The 24,955-nt window shown below is 36.6% G+C and overlaps 1 long non-coding RNA gene across 4 annotated transcripts in view; it reads left to right on the forward strand.

The window, feature by feature from the left end:
- Nucleotides 1–24,955, forward strand: part of LOC147577242 (uncharacterized) — a 387,792-nt gene that overhangs the window by 113,340 nt on the left and 249,497 nt on the right. For all 4 annotated transcript variants that reach the window (XR_015240064.1, XR_015240066.1, XR_015240065.1 and 1 more), the window contains one exon: nt 8,191–8,356. This is a non-coding gene — a long non-coding RNA (uncharacterized LOC147577242). The remainder of the gene's footprint in view (nt 1–8,190; nt 8,357–24,955) is intronic.

Consider the following 24,955-nt stretch of genomic DNA (forward strand, 5'->3'; position numbering starts at 1 on the left):
CATAAATGTCTCAAGTGAATCCAACCATACTTTAGGGCTTTGATTTGGAACTACACAGACCTCTTGATATGGTGAAACAAAGTTTGGTGGGTATTTCTGAAGATGAGACTTTTAAGAGTTAAGGAAATATCTAGAGATGATGCCCCCCCCCAAAAAAAAATTTTTTTTAATGAGTTTGTTCTGTATCATACATTTCCTCTGACCCAGCCCTCTTGCATCTAGCTTAGAGGTACACTTTTTAGAGAACTTCCCAGCCCAAGGATAGATGTCTTCTGTGGAATATGAAACCATGTCCCCTAAGGCAGTACCAGTACCATAGTTAATAGCTCTGTAGCTCCAGTGTAAATTATCAACACCAGTTACTAAACTGGCACATTTTTTTGGAATACATTTTTTCTTCCATGTATTTCATTGGTAGGCTTTGTGGGAATTACAAATGTATGGATATAGCTCTTATTCTTGAGCATATCATGACCCATGAAAATTCACAGAAAAGTGAAGAAACATGTTTTTGTGCTCTAAGATATCAGAGAAGGAAGTGATCATTTCAGGTTGGGGGCAAATGGTTTTATGGGTGGGATATGACTGGATAAAGCTGGGGCTTGAACAGTATTGAGGGTTTGCAGATATGGTAAATATTGGATGGGGAATATTCGGAAAGATTCACGTTGCAGCTGCAAGAAAGCTGATTATATAATTTTTATGCTTGAAACCATCGAGTGTTTACCAGTTGTGCTTCTTAAACTTGGATGTGCACATACAATTAAACAATTCAGATTCAGTGGGTCTGCAAGGCAGCCTGAGATTCTGCATTTCTAACAAGTTTTCTGCTGCCACTGCTGGACTCCAAATGAAACTTTGAGAAACAAAATTCTATACTGGGGTTGGGGGTAGGGCAAACTACAGCTCACAGACCAAGTCTAGCCTACCACCTGTTTTTTAATAAAGTTTTATTGGAACACAGGTACATTGATTCGTTTGCCTATTGTCTATGACTGCTTTTACACAACAGTGGTGGCATTAAATAGTTGTGGCAGAGACCATATGGCCCACGAAGCCTAAAATTTTTATTCTTATACTTTACAGAAAAGGTTTTGCCAATCTCTTGAGTATACAATAGGATAAAATCTAAATTTTTTTAAAATATTTAAACATTTAATAAACATTTAATAATATTTTTAAATAAAAAATATTTTTTTAAATTAAACATTTAAATATAATGTTTATATTTATTTTTGAGACAGAGAGAGACAGAATATGAGCAGGGGAGGGGCAGAGAGAGAGAGGGACATACAGAATCTGAAGCAGGCTCCAGGCTCTGAGTGTCAGCACAGAGCCCGATGTGGGCCTGGAAATCATCAACTATGAGATCATGACCAGAGCTGAAGTTGGACACTCAACCACCTGAGCCACCCAGGCACCCCTAAATTCTTTAGGAATGTATGCTAGGACCAACAAAATTTGCCTTCAGTATAACTGTCCAACCTATTGCTCTGCACTCTGCCCCTTTAGAGTAGATTACTGCCATATGATCAATTTGATGGTACCCAAACCTACATGGTCTATTTCATTTCTCTGCATATACCTTTTGCCTGAAATTTCAGGATAACATTTCAGGATAACATTAGTTATCCTCTCATTGCTGACTCACTCATCTTTCTTCATTCCTTATGATACGTCTTCTGAGAAGCTTTCTCAAGGCTGGGCTAGATTTTTGCCTATGCTTACCATTGGACCCAGTATTCCTCTCTGTCAGAGCACTCATCTTTATGCACAATTCCTGCCTCTTGGTCTGTCTATCTCATTGGAAGGCAGGGATTGTGTTTCATAGTGCACAGTATATAATAGATGTTCAATAACATCTGAGTGGTTATTGGGAAATAAGGTTGTGAAACAAGAGTGGTGGGAAATAAGGTTGAACATAATAGGATGCAGCACAACAAGGATGACCTTGAAACCAGACACAAGAACTTGCTTTTCTTATTTCAGGTCAGCAATTCTCCAAATGACTGCTAAGAAATTCTGAGACTATGAAATGCTCTTTGAAAACAGGTCTTCATGGTCAGAATATTTTCAGAACCTCAATACAATATGTCCTCCTTTTATAGATTCTTAATACACAGATTTTACAGTAAAGAAGCCAGTTTCACTTTGTTTAATCCAGGATAATTCTAACTTTCTTGACTGGAATATTTTTCTTTGTTGAATTAGGAAGTGCATTTTGAGGAGATTATACTCTATGGAGTTCACTTTGGGAGATGTTGATTTGGTAACACATAGCCTGAAAGTCTATAATTGAAATGATATTCTATGAAGACCCTTCTGGCAGATGTAGAGTGCATGCTTTGGAGAGAAAGGGAATGAGGCACAAAGGTGTGCTCTGAAGTTAGGTATGGGGTGATGAAGAACATATATATGTATATCATGCCTAATAAGGAGGGTCAACATTTTTTTGACTACTTCCTCCAGTGGGTAGCTCTCTAGTATAAACAGCAACTCATTTTACATACTGGAGGGAGGTTTGCTTTGGCAAAGCTATTTGTTTTTCCGTGTTTTCTTAATTAGCAGTAATTCTCAGGTTAGAGTAATCTGATACACAGTAGTAACAGGGCATCCAAAAGTCTAGAAATATTAGAAGAACAGTTATTCTCATATCTTTAATTTCAGAAGTATGCCATCTGAAAATATAATAAGCATGACATTTGAAAATCAAACTAACATTGTTTAACACTAAGTTTGTCCTATGTTTCCTAATTTTGCAGACGTCCTATAGATATTACGCATTCATTGTCTGGCATGCTGCTAAGTGGGAAATGGGTGATGTAGGGACAATAGCTATAGGTGAAAAACAGTTGGAAATTTTCTGTGTTTTTTTAAATTTTTTAAACATTTATTCATTTTTGAGAGACACAGAGAGAGAAACAGAACGTGAGTGGAGGAGGGGCAGAGGGAGGGAGACACAGAATCCAAAGCAGGCTCCAGGCTCTGAGCTGTCAGCACAGAGCCCGATGTGGGGCTCAAACCCATGAACCATGAGATCACAACCTGAGCCAAAGTTGGATGCTTAACCACCTGAACCACCCAGGCGCCCCTATAGTTGTTTTTTTTTTAGTGGCAAGTTTTTAATTGGATTTTAATATTTATTCTGCATCTATCAGAGATACTGGGATATTGGCAAAAAATCTAAGAGTGTTGTGTTTCCCAGACTATGTTGCATTAGTAATTCATGAAGTGTTATAATACACACACACACACACACACACACACACACACACACACACACACACATTTGGAACATGCTGGTTAGACAGAATTCTTTACTGCAGGAATTCTTTGGGCCTCCATATATAATGTGCATTGTGAATCTGCAAGAAGAGATTTTTAACATGCCGGGTTTCTTAAAATTATTTGATCATGGAATCTTTTTGATATGAAATACCATATACCTTCACTAGTATTTTGTGGGATACCATTTGAATGCTGCTGCACTAGTATATAAAGATGCCATATATCCTTTTTTTTTTTTTTTTAATTTTTTTTTCAACGTTTATTTATTTTTGGGATAGAGAGAGACAGAGCATGAACGGGGGAGGGGCAGAGAGAGAGGGAGACACAGAATCGGAAACAGGCTCCAGGCTCCGAGCCATCAGCCCAGAGCCTGACGCGGGGCTCGAACTCACGGACCGCGAGATCGCGACCTGGCTGAAGTCGGACGCTTAACCGACTGCGCCACCCAGGCGCCCCAAGATGCCATATATCCTTAACAGAATTACTATACAATTGCAACAGAGGGCAGCTTCAAAGCCAGAATGATATGCTGGCTCTACTACTCCGTAAAAATGTGACCGTGGGCAAGTTGCTTAATCTTTTGCAAGTCAGTTTCTGCACATGTAAAATTGATACAATAATACTGTAAGTCCCTATGTGATAGAATTGATTTTAGGATTAAATAAGATAATGTAAGCAGAGTGCTTAGCCTGGTACCTGGTATGCTGTAACTGAAGGCACAGACTGTCTTTTACTGTAATACTGTTATTATCACAACTTGCATCTACTGTTGATTTTAGCACTACCAATGTTTGTCATTATCCCTCTGTTTTCCTGCCATGTGTGATGACTTTCAAACAGTCTATTATTATGTACTAGATTATGTACTAAATATAGATCACTGTGGTAAAGTCAGCTTTAATGTTAAACAAGATAACATTGTATCCTATAATTTCAAAAGATTATGTTTCTGTAAGTTTTAGAAATATTTCTCATCATGTGTGGCAGCTGAACTTACAATTGTGGTCCTCTAAAATCCATGAGACAAAGAAAGAGTTTCTCATCCCATTAAAAGATAACAGGAATATTTCTTAAATTTGTTCCCTGAAATATATCATTGTTAAATGAAAAAGAGAGCTGCACATTTCTAGAAAAGCTAGGAAAAAAAATTTTCTTACTATTTATACTGTTGATATTAGAAGGCCAGGGAACAAAAGAATCCTTGGAAAACTATAGTCTTTCCTATAATACAGGCCTCTAGGAATTGAAGAGAAACTTGCCATTGCACAAATCTTAATACTAATATCAATAGAGTATAATAGTTTGTATTTGTATTTGTAGTTGTAAATTTTTTTTAACTTTAATGATCTCTCTGATCAAATATATTCTTGTCCTGGTAGCCCTAGATTTAGAAATTATGCATGGGTTTATTTTGAAAATCAATGCATATAAGGAATATGTAAGGTCAAAATGTAGCAGAAATTTGTGTAGGTTTCGTCTCTTTTAAAAAAGTCTTATTAAATCTTTCAGCATCCAGTAAATAATATTTAAGTGTCTATTGTTTAAATTAGAAGGAAAATGCAAATTTTAAAGGCAGTTTAAAAGAGCATTATCACCCCTCAAATCTAGATGACCAAAAATAAAACTTTTAAATGAAAAACTATAGTCAAAAACTTACAGGTGAATTATTTGTCTTTATCTTTTACAAATAACTGAAACCTAAAGGTAATTTTGTTCCTCTTTCTGTCCTCTCCATGACATTGATGTTACTTGACTTGAGAATATTCATTTTCTTTGGAATCACAGTAGCAACAAACTGGGTCAGGAAGAAATGATTGCCAAGGCCCACCTACTGAAACCTGTCTTTGGCAAGCTCTTAGACCTCTCTTAAGCCTAGTTTCTCACCTGCAAAATAGGCCAAATAACACCAACTGTACATCCTCTACAGTATTATTGTGAGGATAACAAAAATCAAATCAATGTAGGTGAAACAGAAGTGAAAGCCACAGATTACAATATCAGTGTTAAGGATTATCGTGGATCATGAACTATTCAAACTGTTGTTGGCCCCCAGATCTTTGCAAGGCTGGCTTCTCATCCTTTAGGTTTTAACTTAAATGTCATCTCTTCAGAGAGATGACCAGTTAATCTAAAGTAGAAATTCACAACTTCTACAAGTCGCTCTTTGTCTACTTCCCTTTTCATACCACTCTTGTCTCTTTGCCTACTTGTTGTTTATGTGTGTGTGTGTGTGTGTGTGTGTGTGTGTGTGTGTGTGTGTGTTTGCCTCCCTGTTCTGTAGTGTGAGTTCCACGTGGCTGGGACTGCTGTGTTCTATGTTCGTTGCTGACCCGCAAATGTGTGGAACAGTGTACAATGAGGGAATGTGCTATTTACAGTCACTCCTGTCTAGATACATCTGTTCAAATGGATTTAGGTCTTAGAGCTGAGTCAAACGAACATTTTCATATAACTTTCTGTGTAGTTGGCAATAAATGGTTTCAGAAAGCAACACATGCATCCTCCCAACCTAATGAGAAACTATCCCAAAGAGAATTGTTTTCTCTGTGGAGTCACTTTCACCTCAGAAAAGGTCACTTGATTTAAAATGCTGAACAGAATTCATCTATCTCCAGACAGAAGAGATCTATTTTTTGACTCTCCCTTTTAGAACAGCTTAGACCCCTCTTCTGGTATCACTGTCTTCAGGGCCAGCCAGGAATTATGATTGAAAAGCTGCTAGGTCAATCTGGCATTCCCAAATGGCACAAATACACTGTGCATGTTGGTTAACAAGCTAGGCAGTTTATTCCTATTAAATAAAGAACCCAGAGGTTTATGTTACTGGGGAAATGAAATGCCCAGACCTTACAAAAATAACAAACGAACCCCAAAGTCTTTACAATTCCTTGTAAACTCTTAAACCATCTAGCTTCTTGTTAGTGTCTCTGGATTTTTGCCTACCGCGCCTCTCCTCGCTCCTTTAGCTCCAGCCAGGCTGGCCTCCTTGCTGTTCCTACAAGCCTCTACAAGCTCCCTTCCCCCAAGTATCACCAAGCCTTGCCTCAAATAGCCTTCAGGTATTTGCTCAAATGTCACCTTAGAGATGCCTTCCTGTCTACCCTTTTTAAAATCACAAAAACTGCTCTACACACCCTATCACCTTCCCTGCTGCTTCATTTTTTCCCATAGCCCTTATCCGATGTATCTGCTTTATTTATTTGTTTATTTTCTGTTCCTTCTTACCATAATCTAGTCCTATGAAAGCAGAACTTTTTGCAAGTTCACTGCTATGTACTGTCCAGCACATGGCAAGCAATTAATAAATATTTACTGAATTAATGAATGAAGAATTTAATATGCAAAAGAGTAGTATCAGTTGAATAATTAAAGCTCAAACAATTCATTAAAATTGATTATGTACAGTTCTCCAACACTTGAAGCTGAGTGTTAATTAGATTGCTGCAAGGAACAGAAACTGTCGGGTTACTCCAGGACGCAGGATTTTATTTTAAAGGATTTAGGGAGAGTGAGTAAGAAAGTAAGGAAATGGAATGTCATTCAGACTGTGATTCAGGATACAGCACTGACCTAGTGCTGTGGTTCTTGAACTTTATAACACATCAGAATCATCTAGGGTGCTTATTGAAAACACAGTCTGCTGGCCCCCACCCCACCCCATTTTAGATTGAGTAAATCTGCACGGGCCCTGAGAATTTGCACTCCTAACCATTTCCCAAGTGTTTCTGATATTGCTAGAGCAGGTCTGCACTTTAAGTACCCTAACCTAGTAATATTAAAGCCACTATGTTGACCTTAGGGCAGTCTAGGACTAGTGACTTGTTCCTTCAACTTTGCGTCCGTATTCCTGTTTCATTTTATTCTGACACCAATCCTTATTTTTATCTCAAGTCCTTGGCTTACTCAAGAGAATCTAGTGCCTCAAGACTTCTGCTTTTGCTTTTTGTTTCCCTCTGCATTTGTACCTGTCAACTATGTCTCTTTCCTTTAAAGTCCCCCTGAGATATTTCAGTCACTCCTCAGTAGAGAGTAACCCTGTAGGGCACAGCTCTTGAAATACATACCCTTTGGTCACACAATGATCCTGGACTAGCAAAGTCATATGAAATAAGGCATAATCACCTATATGTAACACATCTCATCTATCTGTTCGGAAAGGGTCTGTGAGAATCAAGACATTTGAGGGTTTTCAGAATAGGGCTCTGTATATGACAGGCAACTTGCCTGCAGTATCTACTTCAAAGTGATTAAGGATATTTTGAAACAGTATTGAAGAGAATGCCTTTATTTCACTGCCAAGTAATCCATAAATTAGCCTAGTAATACTGCGCAAATTTTTGTTTTTCTGGACCTTAGTTTCCCCTGTGATAAACGGAAGGAAAGCAAGTTCCTTTCCATATACAGTGTGCTGATTTGATTAATCTAATTTGCTAGTGTATATACATAGATGCATGGCTAGGTCATCCTTAATCTCCAGGGTGCTATGATCCAATCTATTTTGGCTGAACTTTATATTCTCTTGCCTTCTTCTCCTCCCCCCTCCCTCCCCCTTCCTCTCCTCTTTCTCCTTCTTCCTCTTCTTCTTCCCCTTCCCTTCCTTTTCCTTCTTCTTCTTTAAAGAATAGATACAGAACCAGCTTGTTTGCCAAGTGGTTCTGCCACCTACCATCCATGTGACCTTGGGCAGATGTCTTTGTCTGAGCTTCAATTTCCTCATCCATAAAACTTGGACTATAATAGCTTCCTTACAGTGTTGTAAGATTAAATGAGTTATTATGTGTAAAATTACTCATAATAGTTGGGGATGAAGTGTAGCTGGCACGTAGAAAAGACTATGTAAATGCTCTTAAACTTATTTTCATATATAGTAGTCCCACTTATCTGCGGTTTTGCTTTCCACAGTTTCAGTTATCTGTGATCAACCACAGTCTGGAAACAGATGATCCTCCTTCTGACAAATGGTCAGCAGGTCAGTAGCAGCCTAACACTACGTCACGCTGCCTGCATCATTCGCCGCACTTCATCTCATTTCATGGGCATTTTGTCATCTCACATTATCACAAGAAGGGTGAGTACAATACAATGAGATATTCTGAGAGAGAGAGAGAGAGAGAGAGCGAGCATATTCACATAATGTTTATTATACCATGTTGTTATTTCTGTTCTACTTTATCATTAGTTATTATTCATCTCCCACTATGCCTAATTCATAAGTTAAACCTTATCATAGGCATGTGTGCATAGGAAAAAAACATAGTATATAGGGTCGGTACTATCTGCAATTTCAGGTATCCACTGGAGTTCTTGGAACATATTCTCTACAGATAAGGAGGGACTACTGTATTTTCATCTGTATTTAATATTTTGTCCTTTTCAATACACATGATTATACTGTGCATTGGATTTTTACTTAGAATTTCACTTAAAATATGAAGTTATCAGAAAGTCCTATAGTAAAATTCTATTGTAGTGAGGAAATTTCAAAGTGTTTTAGAAATACCTATATCCTTTTAAAAGATATTTCTGGAAGCAAGGAGGCATGTGACACTCTGTAAAAGACAAAACTACAAGAACATGAAACATATCAATAATCCTTGGCAAAGGCTAGGGAGGAGGGGAGAATATTGACCACAAAGTGGCACAAGAGTACTTTTGGGAGTGACGGCCATAGTCTCTATCCTGGACACATGGCTGAATATGTTTGTCAAAACTCATATACAAAAGAAGGAATTAATTCTATTGTATCTATGTTGTAGCTCTATAAACCTGACACTTATTTTGAAAACTGCTTCTTTTGATCTGGGAGATTCTGTAGAACATGCAGCTGTGTATAATTCTGATCCTGAAAAGTGACTTCCTAAACTTGGATTCATTTTTATTTCAAGTGCTGGAAATATAACATAAAATATCAGTAGAAGCACTGCCATAGCTGCCACCATCTTTGTAGCACCTGCTATTTGCATGTTGGGTTAGATAGTCTGTGGCACTTTCTTATCAAACAGCTCTAAACTTCCTTGCACCACTGCCTTAAATGCCATCTCTCCTCCACCTCTATCTGCTCCTACTCATTTCTCCTTGGGTGCTTAGGCTTCCCCTCACCCAGGAAATGGGAACAAAATGCCTATTTGGTATTTTTTTATGTTATTTTGAGTGACACAATTTTATAACGGTTATTTTCCAAATTGTTGCTGCTGGTGTTCTGAAAAAAGTTATTGTATGTGTATCTTCTGTTCGTTAATGTAGATAAATTTTATATTTTGTAAATATTTTTGTTATCATTTAAAAATCATATTAAGGAAGCTTCTAGTTTGCTATTTTAAATTATGAAAATGTTAAATCTTATGCAACTTTATTTCTGCATCTGCTGAAATCACATTTTTTTAATCTTCATTTTGTTAATGTGAATTATGCTAATTTTTAAGTGTTAAAACAACTTTGATTATTATCATCTTTATTATATTTTATTTATTTTATATTTTTTGAATATGATTAACCAACATCTTGTTTAGGGTTTTGGGGTCTATGTACATGGGTGGTATTGAGCTTAATTTTCTTTCCTTGTGGTTTCCTTGTCAGATTTTGATATGAAAATTATGGTAGCTTCACAGAACAAGTTAAATAATTTTCACTTCCCCCTTTATATTCTAGGGGTTTTTGTAAGTTTGAGGACAACTGTTTCTTAAATGCTTGGAAAAGTTCACTAGGGAAGCCATCTTGGCCTATAGTTTTCTTTAAGAAGTTTTTCATTATGGTTTTAATTTCTTTAATAATCACAGGACTATTCACATTTTTCTATCTTCTTAGTTCATATTGGTATATGTTCTTTATTAGAATTGTGTCCATGCCACTTAAATTTTCAATATTTTATTGGTGTGAAGTTGCTTATTACATGCTCATATATATTTTCAATGTCTGTAGGATCTATAGTGATGTTCTTTGGTTGATATGTGTTGTCTCTTGTTTTTTTTGATTATTCTTCCAAGAATTTTATCAACATACTAGTCTTTTCAAAGAATCAGCCTGTGGCTTTGTTGATTCCCACTAATGTGTTTGTTTATTTCATTAGTTTCTGCTCTTATCATTCTTCCATGAATGCTCTTATCATTTTCTTTGAGTTTATTTTGCTTTTCTTTTTCTTCCTGAGATACATGCTTGGCTCAATTTTCAACCCTTGCTTTCTGATTTATGTATTTAATTTTAAAGGCTATAAATATCCTTTAACACTTCTTCATATATATCACAAAAATTTGGATACTTAATCATTTGTTATTTTGTTATAATTTAGATTAAAAACTTTCCTAACTTTTACTTTAATTCATTATTTGACACATAGGTTATTTATATTTCTTAATTTCCAAATATAGAGATATTTGCTAGTTGTCTATTATTGATTTCTATGGTTTAGCTTCAATAAGATCAGATTTTAATCCCTTGAAATTTGCTTTTACACCCAGTATATGGTCAACTTTTGTGTGAGTGCAGTAGTTGGCTTTATCTGGGATTTAAAATCTGATATCCATTGACTTCCAAGAAGCCCACAGATAAGAATTCAGGAAGTTTGTGAACTTGAATGGGCAAAAAACTGCATCTTTATTTTTATTGATCTCTAAGTGAAATTTAATGTTTTCTTCAATAGTGAATCAATAAATCAGAATTGGCTACCAACATAGATATTTTCAAATCACATAGCAACTATTGGAAATATCGTAAATGTTGTTTCTCCTTACTATATTAAAATGTGTTAGTTACTAGAATACCTGCTAGATCATTGTATAATGCATTGATAAAGAAACACATGGAGGCAGCTGGGTGGCTCAGTCAGTTTAGCGTCGGACTATAGCTCAGTCATAGTCTCATGGTTGATGAGTTCGAGCCCTGCTTCTGACTCTGCACTGATAATGTGGTGCCTGCTTCAGATCCTCTGTCTCCCTCTCTCTCTCTGCCCCTCTCCTGTGCTCTCTCTCTCTCTCTTTCAAAAATAAATAAACATTAAAAAAGGAAACACATGTATTACTGTACTATAAGTTTTTAAACATTTTGATAGCTGATTTTTAATATAATTGGTTTCCTTTGTATTCCTAAGCATTGTTTTATGCATTTGAGAACATTACTCTGAAAAGATTCCATAGGTTTCACCAGACTTCTAAAGGGTCTCATGGTACACACACACACACACACACACACACACACACACACACAAAGTTAAGAATGCTATTGCAACAGAAGGGAAGGCAGAGTATATGGATACAGAAGCAGGGAGTTGAGCAGAGTTGGTACTGGAGTTTTTTTTGCTGTTGCTTCTAATTTTCTGAGTGCTACAGATGTCAAGGTCATCAGGAGAGAGTGGGAAAGGAGGGAGGAGATAATGGAAATTTGAGTATAGGAAAGAAGGTGTGAATTAGTTTTCCACAAGAAGAAGAAAGTTAATTTCTTAGGAGAATGCAAGGCAGTGCTGAATGCCCACTTGTATTTTCGAATTTAAAGGGAGAGAATCACGTGTCTTTCTCCTGCTCTGTTCAACTGCATGGAGCAGGAGAAAGACTCTCTCCCAGCACTGCAAAGTGAGTAAAGAGTCGAACTAAACAGAATTAGGATTTTTTCAAAAGAGAAAGGTTAAGGGAGAGATGAACAAGGAAATTAATGATCTACATAAAAGTGTTACCAGAGATGAATACCCAATACCCAGCTGGGTAAAGAGGGAAGTGAGAACACAAAGGAGTTATGGTCAGTGGTAAGATCAGTAGATAGGAGGTTTCCATGAGGTGGATGAATCTATAGAGTAAGGAACACTGCAGTAAATAAACTGGAGAGAGAAGAGATAGATTAGAGAGAGAGAATGAAAAGAATGTTCTTAAATACACTAATAGAAATTATGGTTTAAGGGAGTGAGAAGCAAGTGAATATTTTAGGGAGGTTTATAAGCTTACAACTGTAATTTTGACATTGAAATCAATCCCTCTTTTCTTGACTCTCCCTTTCTGAAGTTTCCATGCCTAACCCTCAAGGCACACTGGCATTATCTTCTCTGCCTCTGATTTTTTTTTTTTTTTTTCCTGAAGAGAGGAAGTTGGCTTCCCTCTCAGTATTCCTTAGATTCATGCTGTTATGGAGTAGCAATCTTGCAAATTAGTAAAAGAGTGGCTGAGAATATATCCTTTGCATTTACTGTGTACTCTGTACCATTAGGTACGTTTTTGTGTGTCTCTCACACATAATCCTATAACAATATAGTTGAATAAGCTGAAGCTTGAAGAAGGAAATTAACAAGATTAATGTAACACAGGTATACCTGATGGAACTGGAATTTTAAAAAGTCTCTGGCTGTAAACCCTTGATTTTCTAATGCTGTTACCTTGTTCAGGACTCTTATTTCACCACCATTTGTAGGATAGACTTATATCCAAGCCTAACTATGGTCACTGCTGATGGTTCCCTGGAGAAGTTTATTCATGTTCTTAAATAATACTGAAACATGAATCTTAATTTTGCCATAGTTTTTTAAATTAGTGACCCTTACTTTTCCTTTCCTTTCCTTTTCTTTCTTGTCTATCTTCCTTGAGCCAGCGATCTGTTTTGAGACTATGTAAATAAAATGTTCCCCCAAGTCCCTCTACTTAAAAGTATTCAAAATTTATGTGTCTTCCGTTTTCCCTTTTACATTACATTATTCTCAGTGTTATAATTTCTGTAAATTGTGATTCAGATTGTTCCTACACAATGTCAGAATGGCCAATTTGTTATGTAATCCATGGAGGGAAAATCAAATTATTTGTTTAATACTATGTATATCTAGCATGTTGTAGAGTGACCAGATTTTTAAACTGTCATTGGGATGATTTTGTGCTGCCTAGATTTAACTCATGTGTTATGATGATAAAACAGTTTAATATAAGACTTCGGGTGCAGCTGAACATATTCATTCATTCATTCATTCATTCATTCATTCATTCATTCATTCATGTAATCCCCCTCCACTAATTCCAGTGTATTGAAAGGATATGGTATGAGAAGTAGTGCTGTTTCTAAAGTTACTCTTAGCTATGGGAAGTCCTTAGGAATCGTAAAGAGATTTTAAAAATAAAAATTGTTGGGGACCCACCCCTATATATTTTAATTCAGCAGTTCTAGGGCGGAAGTACATTACCTTTGTGATGATAGGAAAAGACACCCCTCTGTGAATGCTGCCACTTGGCACCCCTCCCCCTAGGGTGTGGGGCTTGGCAAGTAGAGCACGGGATGGATTTTAGCTTTACCTCTTTGATCAGACGTTTGTGCAGCACCCCAAAAAGCAGCACTGGGTCTTGGGATCTTTAAAATGCTCTCTCTCTGTCATTGTTAGCAGCACCATTGTACTAAATGCTCTCCTAAGTGAATATTGGCTACAAGCTTCTGACCCTCTGACCACTGTATACATTTGTATTGGGAAAGTAGGACTTCTGAGTTATTTTTTACATTGGATAATTCTAATGCTGTACAGAATTGACTCTCTTCCATCACCTGTGTTTATATGATACCAAGTATTAAAACAAAGTAAATATATTATCTATGTATGCCATTTGTGTGTTTCTAAGTTCCAGAATTACCTAAAGTTTTCATGGTTGAGTACAATTAATAACTTTAATTATAATACTAATAATTTAGTAAATTTATTGCCTATTCAGAATTGACCACTATTTACTGAGTTCTCCTGGGATGATATTCTGTGGTCACAAATATAGAGATACAAAAAAACGGTCTTGCCTGGAAAAATTAGCACTCAGGACGAGAAAATCTTGTGATTATAAACTTAAACTTTAAAATATCTTTTTAGTTTTGGAATTTGCCAAGCTATTTCTAGGAGGGATGGTATAAATTTGTCAAATCTAGGAAACAAATAATGCCGTAAAGAGCAAAATAGAATTGATCAGGAGACACTATCTAGGGCATAGGATAAAAATGGTTTTAAATTCTCAAGGAAAAAAAAATCAAGGATAATTACTTTTTAGAGACTTTGGCTATTCTGAAGTTACTCTGTCCATGACAAAAGTAATGATTTTGAAAAGTAAATGCAACAGCTCAAAATAGCTCTCCTTTAAAAAAGATTTAAATGTAATTGTCATCGTCAGGAAGTAGAGATGGATTTTGCACTTTTAAAAATGAAATCAGAGTTCTTAAGAGAAAGAACAAAGTAGAGAAGAAAAGTGTAGAAAATAGTTTAATAACCATGATGAAAGTTCCTAGGATGATCTCAGGTCATAACTAAAAATGAATCTATACCTGAAATAGATTTTAAGGTTTTAATATCAAACTAAATAATCATAAGTACACATCATTTTTCCTGCAAGCTCCATATTGGTTATCATTTTTCTACTTTGTAAAATCTTGATGTGCATTTTTTTCTGGTGATAAATGGAAGATTGCTCCTATTTTACTCCCTATTCTCCAATTAAAAAAACATTAAAAAAATGTCTAGTATCATGGGCATTGTATTTATACAATGTTACCTACTATTCCTTTACTTACTTATTTATATTTTTAAAGAGATTAAAATCTTAAAATAAATTAATGTTGTTTTTCTGTGAAAATTTTCATGTAAAAATAATATTAATATTTATTTTTCAAATGATAGAATTCTCCCCAGATTAATGTGAGATTACAAAGAATGAGGTGGGTTTCTGAAGTCATAGTTGTGTTTTCTTATGGAGGCTGGCAAATGAACAAGTGTGTATTTCAAGATGATTTAAAATTCAAGACCAAATATGCTATTTGAAAAGCAGCCATTGTTATTTCAGTGAATATTAATGACTATTTACTATACACCAGACTGTAGGAACATCAACATGAAGCAGGATATTACCAATGGGGAAAGTTCTTGCTCATTAAAGTGATTCTGAAATGTCAGATAATGAATTATCTCAAAAATAGAATCACAGAGGTCTCTGTGAGTCATATGAATCATGGTTTTGTTATAAAAGTTATTTAAGTATTTAAAATAACAAAATATGGTGTTTTCTCCTATATCAGTAACCCGTTATACTGGATTTTTACAAAACCATTTTATTTCAAAGTAAAACACAGATACAGAAACTCTTCACAAACAGATGGATAGTTTATTGATGTATTTGAGGCGAGCACCATGTAATCAAGAAATAGAACTTTGTCAGCTTCCCCAGAATCCCTCCATGAAAGTTAACATAACTTTCCTGTTAAAAGTCCTGAGTCTTTCTTTCAGTATATTACAACATAAGTGGGAGTTGGTGTGTGTGTGTGGGTGGGTGGGGAGAGTGGAACATGTAGTGAAAAAACTGCAAATTAAAAAAATACTTTAAAAACATTTATTCCAGGGATGCCGGGGTGGCTCAGTTGGTTAAGAGTCTGACTTTGACTCAGGTCATGGTTTTGCAGTTCATGAGTTCAAGTCAGTCTCTGTGCTAACAGCTCAGAGCCTGGAACCTGCTTTGGATTCTGTGTTTCCCTCTTTCTCTGCCCCTCCCCAGCTTGTGCTCTATCTCTCAAAAATAAATAAATGTTAAAAAAAAATTTATGCCAATTCCTAAAGTAATCACTCTCTTCTTTTCTTTAAAGTTTTCTTACCCAAGTGTGAATTCCTACAAAGTATAGTTTAGTCTTGCCTCTTTAAAATTTTGTTTGAAATATTTTTAAAGTCTATTTTAATTGGTAGTTTTTTTTTTTTAATTTTATGTACCCCCCCAGCTCCCACTTACATTGTTTGTGGTGAAAGACTCAGGACACTTGACTAGTAAATTTCCCACTGTCTAGATTTGGTTAAATGCATTTTCATGGTCAACATCATCATGTACCTCTGTCCTTGTAAATCGGTGACTAGTACCTGGAGTTTATTTTATTTTTTTATTTTTTATTTTTAAAAATTTTTATATTTATTTATTTTTTATTGGGGGGGAGGGGCAGAGAGGAAGGAAGACATAGAATCTGAAGCAGGCTCCAGGCTCTGAGCTGTCAGCACAGAGCCCGATGCGGGGCTGGAACCCACGAACCATGAGATCATGACCTGAGCTGATGTTCGCCACTTAACTGACTGAGCCACCCAGGCGCCCCTGGTACCTGGAGTTTAATCCATTGATTGAACTCAGATTGTATCCCTTTGGCAAGACTCTAGGGCCTGGTGTATTCCTTCATCAGAAGGCATGTAATGTCTGCTTGTATCTTTTTTGTGATGTTAGAAGATGCTCAGTGATCAAGTGGGGTCCTGAATCCTTTTGTCATGACCTTTGAAGTTTTTGATAGCTTCTTCACTGTATGATTGGATAAGCTTTCTAGGTTCATCATTCACATTTTTGTGTGAAATTTGTTTTTGAAGGGGCTTTGCTCAAATAGCTTTTTTCCTTTCACAGTACTCTCTTATCTCTTGTTTTAGCATCGTGTTCCAAAACATGGCAACTTACTTTCTGAGAAGATAGCAACTTACTTTCTGAGATTCCCTGGCTCTCTTCCCCTTCCCTACTTTTATCTAGACCTTCTATTTCCTTCATCTCTGTTACATACCCTGCTTGATTTTGATTCTACTTCCAGCAATTTCTCCTCAGTGTGGGCTCTAGCCAAAAAAAAAAAAAAAAAAAAAAAAGGCCATGGCAAGTTGGTTTCAAGAGTACACAGGCTCTAAGGGCTAAACTTCTCAATCCTTTTAGCTCCTCTCATGCAATCCTCTTATTCATCCAATACTGAATTGGGCAGAAATTCTGATTTTAACTCCTGTTTCCTAATCAGCTTGATGTACTTTCCAGTGATTAGCTGTTGGCTCTTTTGGGTTTTTATTTATTCTTAGATCCATCAGATTCCCTACTTCTTTCCTCTGCTTTCTCTTGCTCAAGTGCTAATGCCATCAAGTCTTGGGGCTATAGTTTGTCTTCATCTGCTTTGTATTTTGAGGTTCATGAGGGTAATCTGTCACCTCATGTTTTCCATGGCTTAGTTACTGTGGTTTTTCTGTCTGTTTTTATGTTGGGATTCAAGGCTTGTTGCTGTCCCTATCTTTCCAGACTCCTCTTACACTAGATTTTGGTATTGATAATTTGTAGTAGGTACCAAATTTTAATAAACATGTATGGAAGAAGATTGAGAAGATTGTCTTCATTACTTAATAGGAGTAGTACTTTTAAAACTTCAGAAAATTGGATTATACTTTATTTGTATCAGCAGAGCAGCTGTTGATAGTGGATACTGGTCTCAGAAACCTCTAGGAAGCTAAGATAGTAATACAGGGAAAATAGTGATAGAAAATAAAATAACACATTAAAACTGACATGGTAAATAATCGACCAATAGTCAGAAAATAGACTCCATGATATTTTTTTCATGCAAAAATCATAAGAATATGATGATTTTATTATCTGATGAAGACCTACTTCTGAATGTTTACTCATTTTGAAACAAATAGCTATTTTTAATGTCGTTGTGGAACACTTTTAAGGGAAAGGTAGAAAAACTATTTCAAGGTTCTTTTTAAAAATAAGATCCCTGTAAAGACACCAAGCTCTGGGGGACTGAAATAGCCTTGCTGGATGAGTGGACTGAATAGCTTGGAAGGCAATATCATCTCTTTCAGGTCATCAGAACATCATTAAGTAATCACTGATAATACTGCAAAAGATATTATCCCTGTGGTTCTTAAGAGCTAATGCAGCTTCCAGGGAATAGAGGCAGAGTGCAACAAGCAATGGTGTTAGAAACCTTAAGATCGTGCTCCAATCCTGGTGTTGCCATTTATCATCTGTGTGATCATGGGCAAGCCATGTAATTTCTTTAAACCTGGAATTTTTCCCCTGTAAAATGTATATTGTATTGTGATCTGTGGCACAGTAAAAGACCTTGAGGTAATTTGAAACAATTATAAATGTTATTAGGAAAATCCCAATTTCCAGGGAGTGCCTTATGCACATAAAAACTGCATCTCTTCCTCAGTTTTTAGTCTTTGGGAAGTGGCACAGCACCTGTTCAGTTGTCCAGGCCGGAAGTTGTGATTGTTTCTTGTCCTTTTTTACAGGCATCTAAACAATCACCAGGGCCTACACGGTCTTCTTCTTAAATATCTCTCAAATCTATTTATTTCTCGCTATACTTATCATCACTATTATAATTCAGGCTACCACTGCCTTTGTCTGAATTATTGTTAGAGAACCCTTAGGACTTTTCCTGTCTTACAGGTCTTACATTTTCTAAGAAGAGTCTCCATGGTACAGCCAGAGCAATTGTTCCAAAGTATACAAAACTATGATACTTTCTTCTTTGAGCCTTCTTAATTAATTATTACTATATTTAGATAAACTTCCAACTCTTTCACATGACTTCTAAGGCCTTTGCCTTTCCAGCCCCATTTGTCACCAGTTTATAGTCCTTGCTTATTACTGTGCAGTTCACCAGAACTAGCCAGGGTCTCCCAAGGGTGCTCTACTTTCCTTCGCCTCCACAGCAGTGTTTTTGCCTGGAGTATACTTTTAGCTACTCCATGTCTTCCAACACCAACTGCTAGCTTCCCTAAATCCCAAAGACTGGGTTGACTGTGCCTCCTATATTCCTACAGTACCCTAATTTGTACTTATTTTTCATTATTTTTGCCTATTCAGTTAACTGCTTTCCACATGTGAACTCAGCTCCAGGAGAACAAAGACTATGAAATTTTTACTTTTATATCTCTTGTGCCTCTCAACAATATTTGTTGGATGAATGGTTTAACATGCTGTTCCCAAAAAACTCATGCTCTATAGCCATAATGATGAGCTATCCAGGCAGTTTTGGTTAGGAGACTATTCTGAGTCAAACCACAAAAAACAGCTTCAACTTTGAAGGATAGGAACACTCACATTCTTCCCATTGTTATGTAGAGGTTCAAATTATGTTTTAATGTTTTAAGAAAATATTTGATAGTTGTAATAACCATCTCCCCCCAAATTTGTTTTATTACCTTTCTAGATATTAAGCAGAATCTTTATGCATTAATATATGTGCTGATAACTCTCTGTGGTATTGTTGTCTTTCCTTCAGATGCATAATGACTGAAGCTCTTGAAAATACATAGCTGTCCATCAGTCATTCTCTTAAGTTGTTTACTGGAAAAAAGCCAATGTGAGCCCTTGGTACTCACAGGTGAAAAAACTCCAAAAAGCCAAAAGTAAAAAAAATAAAACTCAAGACACTAGAGGGGGAAGAAATGAGAAACCATTCATTCAAAGCTTCTATGCTGGCTCTTTTGAAAACACCACCACCACCACCACCAACAACAACAACAACAACTTACTCATAAGCAAATTTTTACTGACTATAGCAGGGTTATGTTGTTCTGGTTCTCTCCCTCCATTTTCCACATCCCTGAATTCCCCCTTTCAGGAAGATAGGAAAATGTCTGATCAGGAGGAAGCTCATCTGGTGTGCTTAAGTGTTTTTCCACCTATTTCACGATGGTATTTCTTCCCACTATTGGAATATCTGAGAACATAGAAAATAAAAAGTTTATTACCTTTTATATTTCTAAAGAGGGCTCTAAAAACCACTCTGAGAGTGTAATGTAACTTGTTAGTACTGCATTCTTTGAAGAAACTTAATACACAACTCATCTAAGTAGGTGGACCCTCCAGTTCATCCTAACATGTCTGAGATTATATGGGTATATTGTTTCAGTAGAGCTATCAAGTGGACATCAGTTTGACAAAAGTATCAATATCATCATATTCAAGGCAATAGCAATATATTGATACTAATGTTGTTCGAATGCCCATGGGCTGTGAACAGTTTAAAATTTTTTTTAATGTTTGTTTATTTTTGAGAGAGGGAGAGAGACAGGAAGAGAATGGGGAAGGAGCCCCCGCTCCATTTCTACTAATGTGGGATGGTGGAGGTTAAGTAATGGGAATAATGTGGGGGGAGGGACAGAGAGAGAGGGAGACACAGAATCCAAAGCAGGCTCCAGGCTCTGAGCTATCCGAACAGGGGCTCTGAACAGTTTTAAAGTTTAAAAGTCAAGGAAGGGTCCGGGAGGTTTACAGTTGTAAAGAGAACTGATTTGGGAGTTAGGAGTCTTGGATATTGAGTTAAGCTGCCACTACCTCTGACTCCTTCAAAAACTCATGAGTATATGGTTCAGTTTCCTGTCTGACTAAAATGTTACTCCATATGTAGAAGGAGGTGAAGTCAAATAAATCTATGGATATTGAAAAGTTAAAGTGCTTAATTGGTGCAGTTGAAGCACTGCTAGAATATAGGAGACTTGGACTCCTGTTAAGTTACTGGGTAACACCCTTAGTAAGCCTCTAGTCAACCACCCAAAGGCCTTCTCTCTTGCTATGGAGTCCACTTTGCCATTTCTGTGTCTCCTGAGGAAGGATTACAATGTCAGTATAATAACACCACCACCCCTTCCCAAAGTAGCCTTCAACAAATTCCTGACTGGAGTTGGTGTATACATACCCCAGCTCCCTTCCCCCTCAGGGAAAATTCTCAGGCATGTGTTTGACTCTGACTCCAAATTTCCCTAGAAGGATTAACCTCCTGTTACCGTTCCTTCCTTTGCTTTCTTCCCTTCTCCCTTACCAATACTTCTTGCACTTCTCAAATAAATGACTTCTGCGTATGTGTTCTTATCTCAAGGTTTTCTTTCTAGGAGAACTCAAATTAAGAAAATAAAAATGTACCCTCTATTTCTAGTTAATATTATTAGTGATGCTCTTGGACTCCTCTTCCTTTGCTTTAGGAAGAGAATGGGGAAGGAGCCCCGCTCCATTTCTACTAACATGGGGGTGGTGGAGGTTAGGTAATGGGAATAATCTTTTTCTCCTTAAAAAGTCTTGTGCTGAGGGTAGAGTCCTGGTCAGTGTTAGGACATAGCCTTTGAACTAGACACTTCTAAGTAGTTCTTGCAGTGAGGTGAATGACATCACCTTTGGTAGTTCTCTGAGCTCAGAGTATAACAGGAATATCCCACTGAGTCTGCTGTATCAGGTCTCTGGGTTACATCCTCTCTGGCTACAAGTCAAGAGGTTCTCAGAGAAATTCACAGAGATGTAGGAAGAACTTGTTAAGATTAGGACAATGATCTTGGGACAAGGGTGAGCAAGAACAGCTGGGGAAAGGACGCACAGGCGAGTGCTTGGGCAGCATGCACACTACCTGGCCTGAAGGAGGTGTAGAACAGATTGTGCCAGCTGAGCAGAGAATTAGCTGCTAGCAAACCCATGAGGGAGGAGACTATTGGGGCCTAGTTCTTAAATGGTAAGCACTTCACTGGCCACTGACAAAGTAGGGAGATGTGGGGGTAGGAAGAGGGCTCTAGGTAGACAAAACTGAATATGCAAAGCACAGAGGCTTATGATGACTCATGTATTTACTCTGGGAAAAGTGTTTTCATGGTCCTTGTTTAATGCCACTACTGTTATCACTTATGACATTTGTGTATTTTAACTTTTGTTAAAAAGTTATTTATTTTTATTTTTGAGAGAGAGAGAGAATGAGAATGAGTGGGACAGGGGCAGAGAGAGCAGGGGTAAAGGGTCTGAAGGAGGCTTCTTGAACTCATGTACCTTGAGATCATGACTTGAGCCGATGTCGGATACTTAACCAACTGAGCCACCCACGTGCCCCATGTGTTTTAACTTCTAATTAATAAGGTGAAAAATGGTTTTAGATAGCAATAGTGATAGGAGTTATATTTCTTAAAAATTTCTATTTCTTAAAAATTTGAGAAACAAAACATCCTCGTAACTAAAAAATTTTTTTAAACTTTAAAAATGATTGAATTCAGAATCTGCCACCTAATGGCTGGCTTTTCTGACCTTTAACAAGCCTTGTGATGTCAGTGTTTGTTATCTTCATCATAACATCTCTTTCTCCTGCAAGCCATTCATGTTTTGGATGTCAAGGCAGGGTAGCTGCCTGGCTATGTTAGGATGGCTTTCATTCTGTTCTCAATGAAGAGGAATTGTCATCTTTGAAATGACTCATCACCTTCTACAGTCTTCCTTCTGACACAAACCTTAAATTTCTTTTTTTTAAATGCCTATTTATTTGTTGTTGAGAGAGAGACAGGGCATGAACAGGGTAGGGACAGAGAGAGAGAGAGAGAGAGAGAGAGAGAGAGAGAGAGAGAAAAAGAAAATCTGAAGCAGGCTCTGATCTGTCAGCATAGAACCCGATGTGGGGCTCAAACCCATGAACTATGAGATCATAACCTGAGCAGAAGTTGGACACTTAATCAACTAATCCACCCGGGCACCCCCAAACCTTAAATTTCATAAGCATTTTGAATCGGATATATTAAAAACAATAGATTATATTTTTAGTTATTTTTGCTTTTTTTCCCAGCAAGACACCAGGAGTCACATTTCCCAGTCAGCTGGCACTCTGGGTATTAGTTCTTAAGGACACATTAGTAAATATTCCAGCTCTATGGAACCCTGTTGTTGAAGCAAATGTCCATGTTGCAAGACCCCAAAAGGAATTATCGCTCCAGGGTTGAAAATCCTTCTGTGAGAGAGTTAATGCCCTCTTTCTGCCTGGCTTCCTAAATTTGGATTATATTGATTATATTTTAATTCCTACTTTATATAGTTCCATCTCTACTCTGAGCTGGAAATAAATATCCAATGGATATAAAATTATTAAATTACACCATATCACTCAATTGTACAATGGGAACATTTGTGAAAATTTCTAATAGAAAACTTACATTCTAATTACTATGTTAGGTAAAACCTTTCTTCAGAGTTGTACAATTGTCAATTAATTATTTATAAATCAACCAAAAAATACCTAAAATAGAAAGACAAAAATATGCTTGATATATAGCAGTAGAATCATCATGGAGAGTTAAAAATACCTACTTATGTGAGGCAAGAAATGGGGTAGAAGAAAGATAATCCCACTCCCCCACCCAAAGGCCTTATAAAACTATTTGACTCTAAATTATATATATGTCTCACTTTATGGAAATTAAGAAGCGGGCTATAAAGAGATTTGGAAGTCCAGAAGAAAACATTTTTAGAGTATATATTTGTGTTCTTTTAAATTAAAATTATGTAAGAGTTTAGCTGTATTTAATTTGAAGAGAATTGGTTGATGAGTGATAACTTAATAGTTGCCATAAGTCTCTTTCAAAGATTAAGGTAAGAAAGTAAGAACATGTATATTTTTTTCTCTTTATTGTTTTGGTTTTATTCTTTAATTTTTTTTATTATTTAGGTATAGTTGATATACAATGTTATATTAGTTTCAGATGCACAACATAGTGATTGGACAATTCTACACAATGCTCACCACAACTGTAGTTACCATCTGTCACCATACAATGTTATTGTAATATTATTGACTATATTCCTTATGCTGCACTTTTCATCTCCATCACTTATTTATTTTATAACTGGAAAATTTGTACCTCTTAATTCCCTCACCTATTTTGCCCATGGTCCCACCCTCTCCTGACAACCACCAGTTTGTTCTCTGTATTTATGAGTCTCTTTTGTTTTTTGTTTGTTTTTCTTTGCTTTTTTAGATTCCTTGTATAAGTGAAATCATGTGGTATTTATCTTTCTATGACTGACCTATTTCACTTAGCATAAACTCCTCTAGGTCCATCAGTGTTGTTACAAATGGCAAGATCTCATTCTTTTTTATGGCTTAATAATATTCCACTGTATGTTTCAAAGGAAGTGAAAACACTACCCCAAGAAGATATCTGCACCCCACTTTGTAACAGCATTATTTATAGTAACCGAGACATGGAAACAACCTAAGTGTTTGTTGATGGATGAATGGTTAAAGAAGTTGTGATACACACACACACACACACACACACACACACACACACACACACACACAATGGAATGTTATTCAGCTGTAAAAAATGAGGATCTCCTACCATTTGTTACAACGTGGATAGACCTTGAAGGCACTATGCTAAGTGAAATAAGTCTAATGGAGAAAGACAAGTACTGTATGATTAAAAAAAATACACACAGAAAACAACAGCAACAACAACAACAACAAAACCTCCTAGAAAAAGAGATCACACTTGTGGTTATGTGGAAGGTAGGGGGAGGGAAAATTGTGGTCAAAAGGTGCAAACTTCCAGGTATAAGATAAATAAGTACTAGGGATGTAATGTACAATATGATGTCTAAAGCTAATGATGCTGTATGATATATAGGAAAGTTGTTAAGACAAGTAAATCCTCTGAGTTCTCATCACAAGGAGAATTTTTTTTCTTTTTTTCTCTTTCTTTTTATTTTATCTATATGACAAGATGGATGTTAGCTGAACCTATTGTGGTAATCATTTGACAATATATGTAAATTGAACCATTATGCAGTAACACCTTAAATTTATAGAGTAATCTATGTCAACTATTTCTTTTTTTTTTAATTTTTTTTAACATTTATTCATCTTTGAGAGACAGAGAAAGAGAGAGAACATGAGTGGGGGAGGAGCAGAGAGAGAGGGAGACACAGAATCTGAAGCAGGCTCCAGGCTCTGAGCTGTCAGCACAGAGCCTAATGTGGGACCTGAACTCACTGGCTGCGAGATCATGACCTGAGCTGCAGTCAGAAGTCAGATGCTTAACCGACTGAGCCACCCAGGTACCCCAATGTCAACTATTTCTTAGCAAAACTGGGGGAAAAAAGTTAAGTACACATCAGAATGGCTTGATCATTGATAAAGTAATGCA

Source organism: Puma concolor, chromosome C2, assembly GCF_028749965.1.
Source record: "Puma concolor isolate L17-30 chromosome C2, mPumCon1.1.hap2, whole genome shotgun sequence".
NCBI lineage: Eukaryota > Metazoa > Chordata > Mammalia > Carnivora > Felidae > Puma > Puma concolor.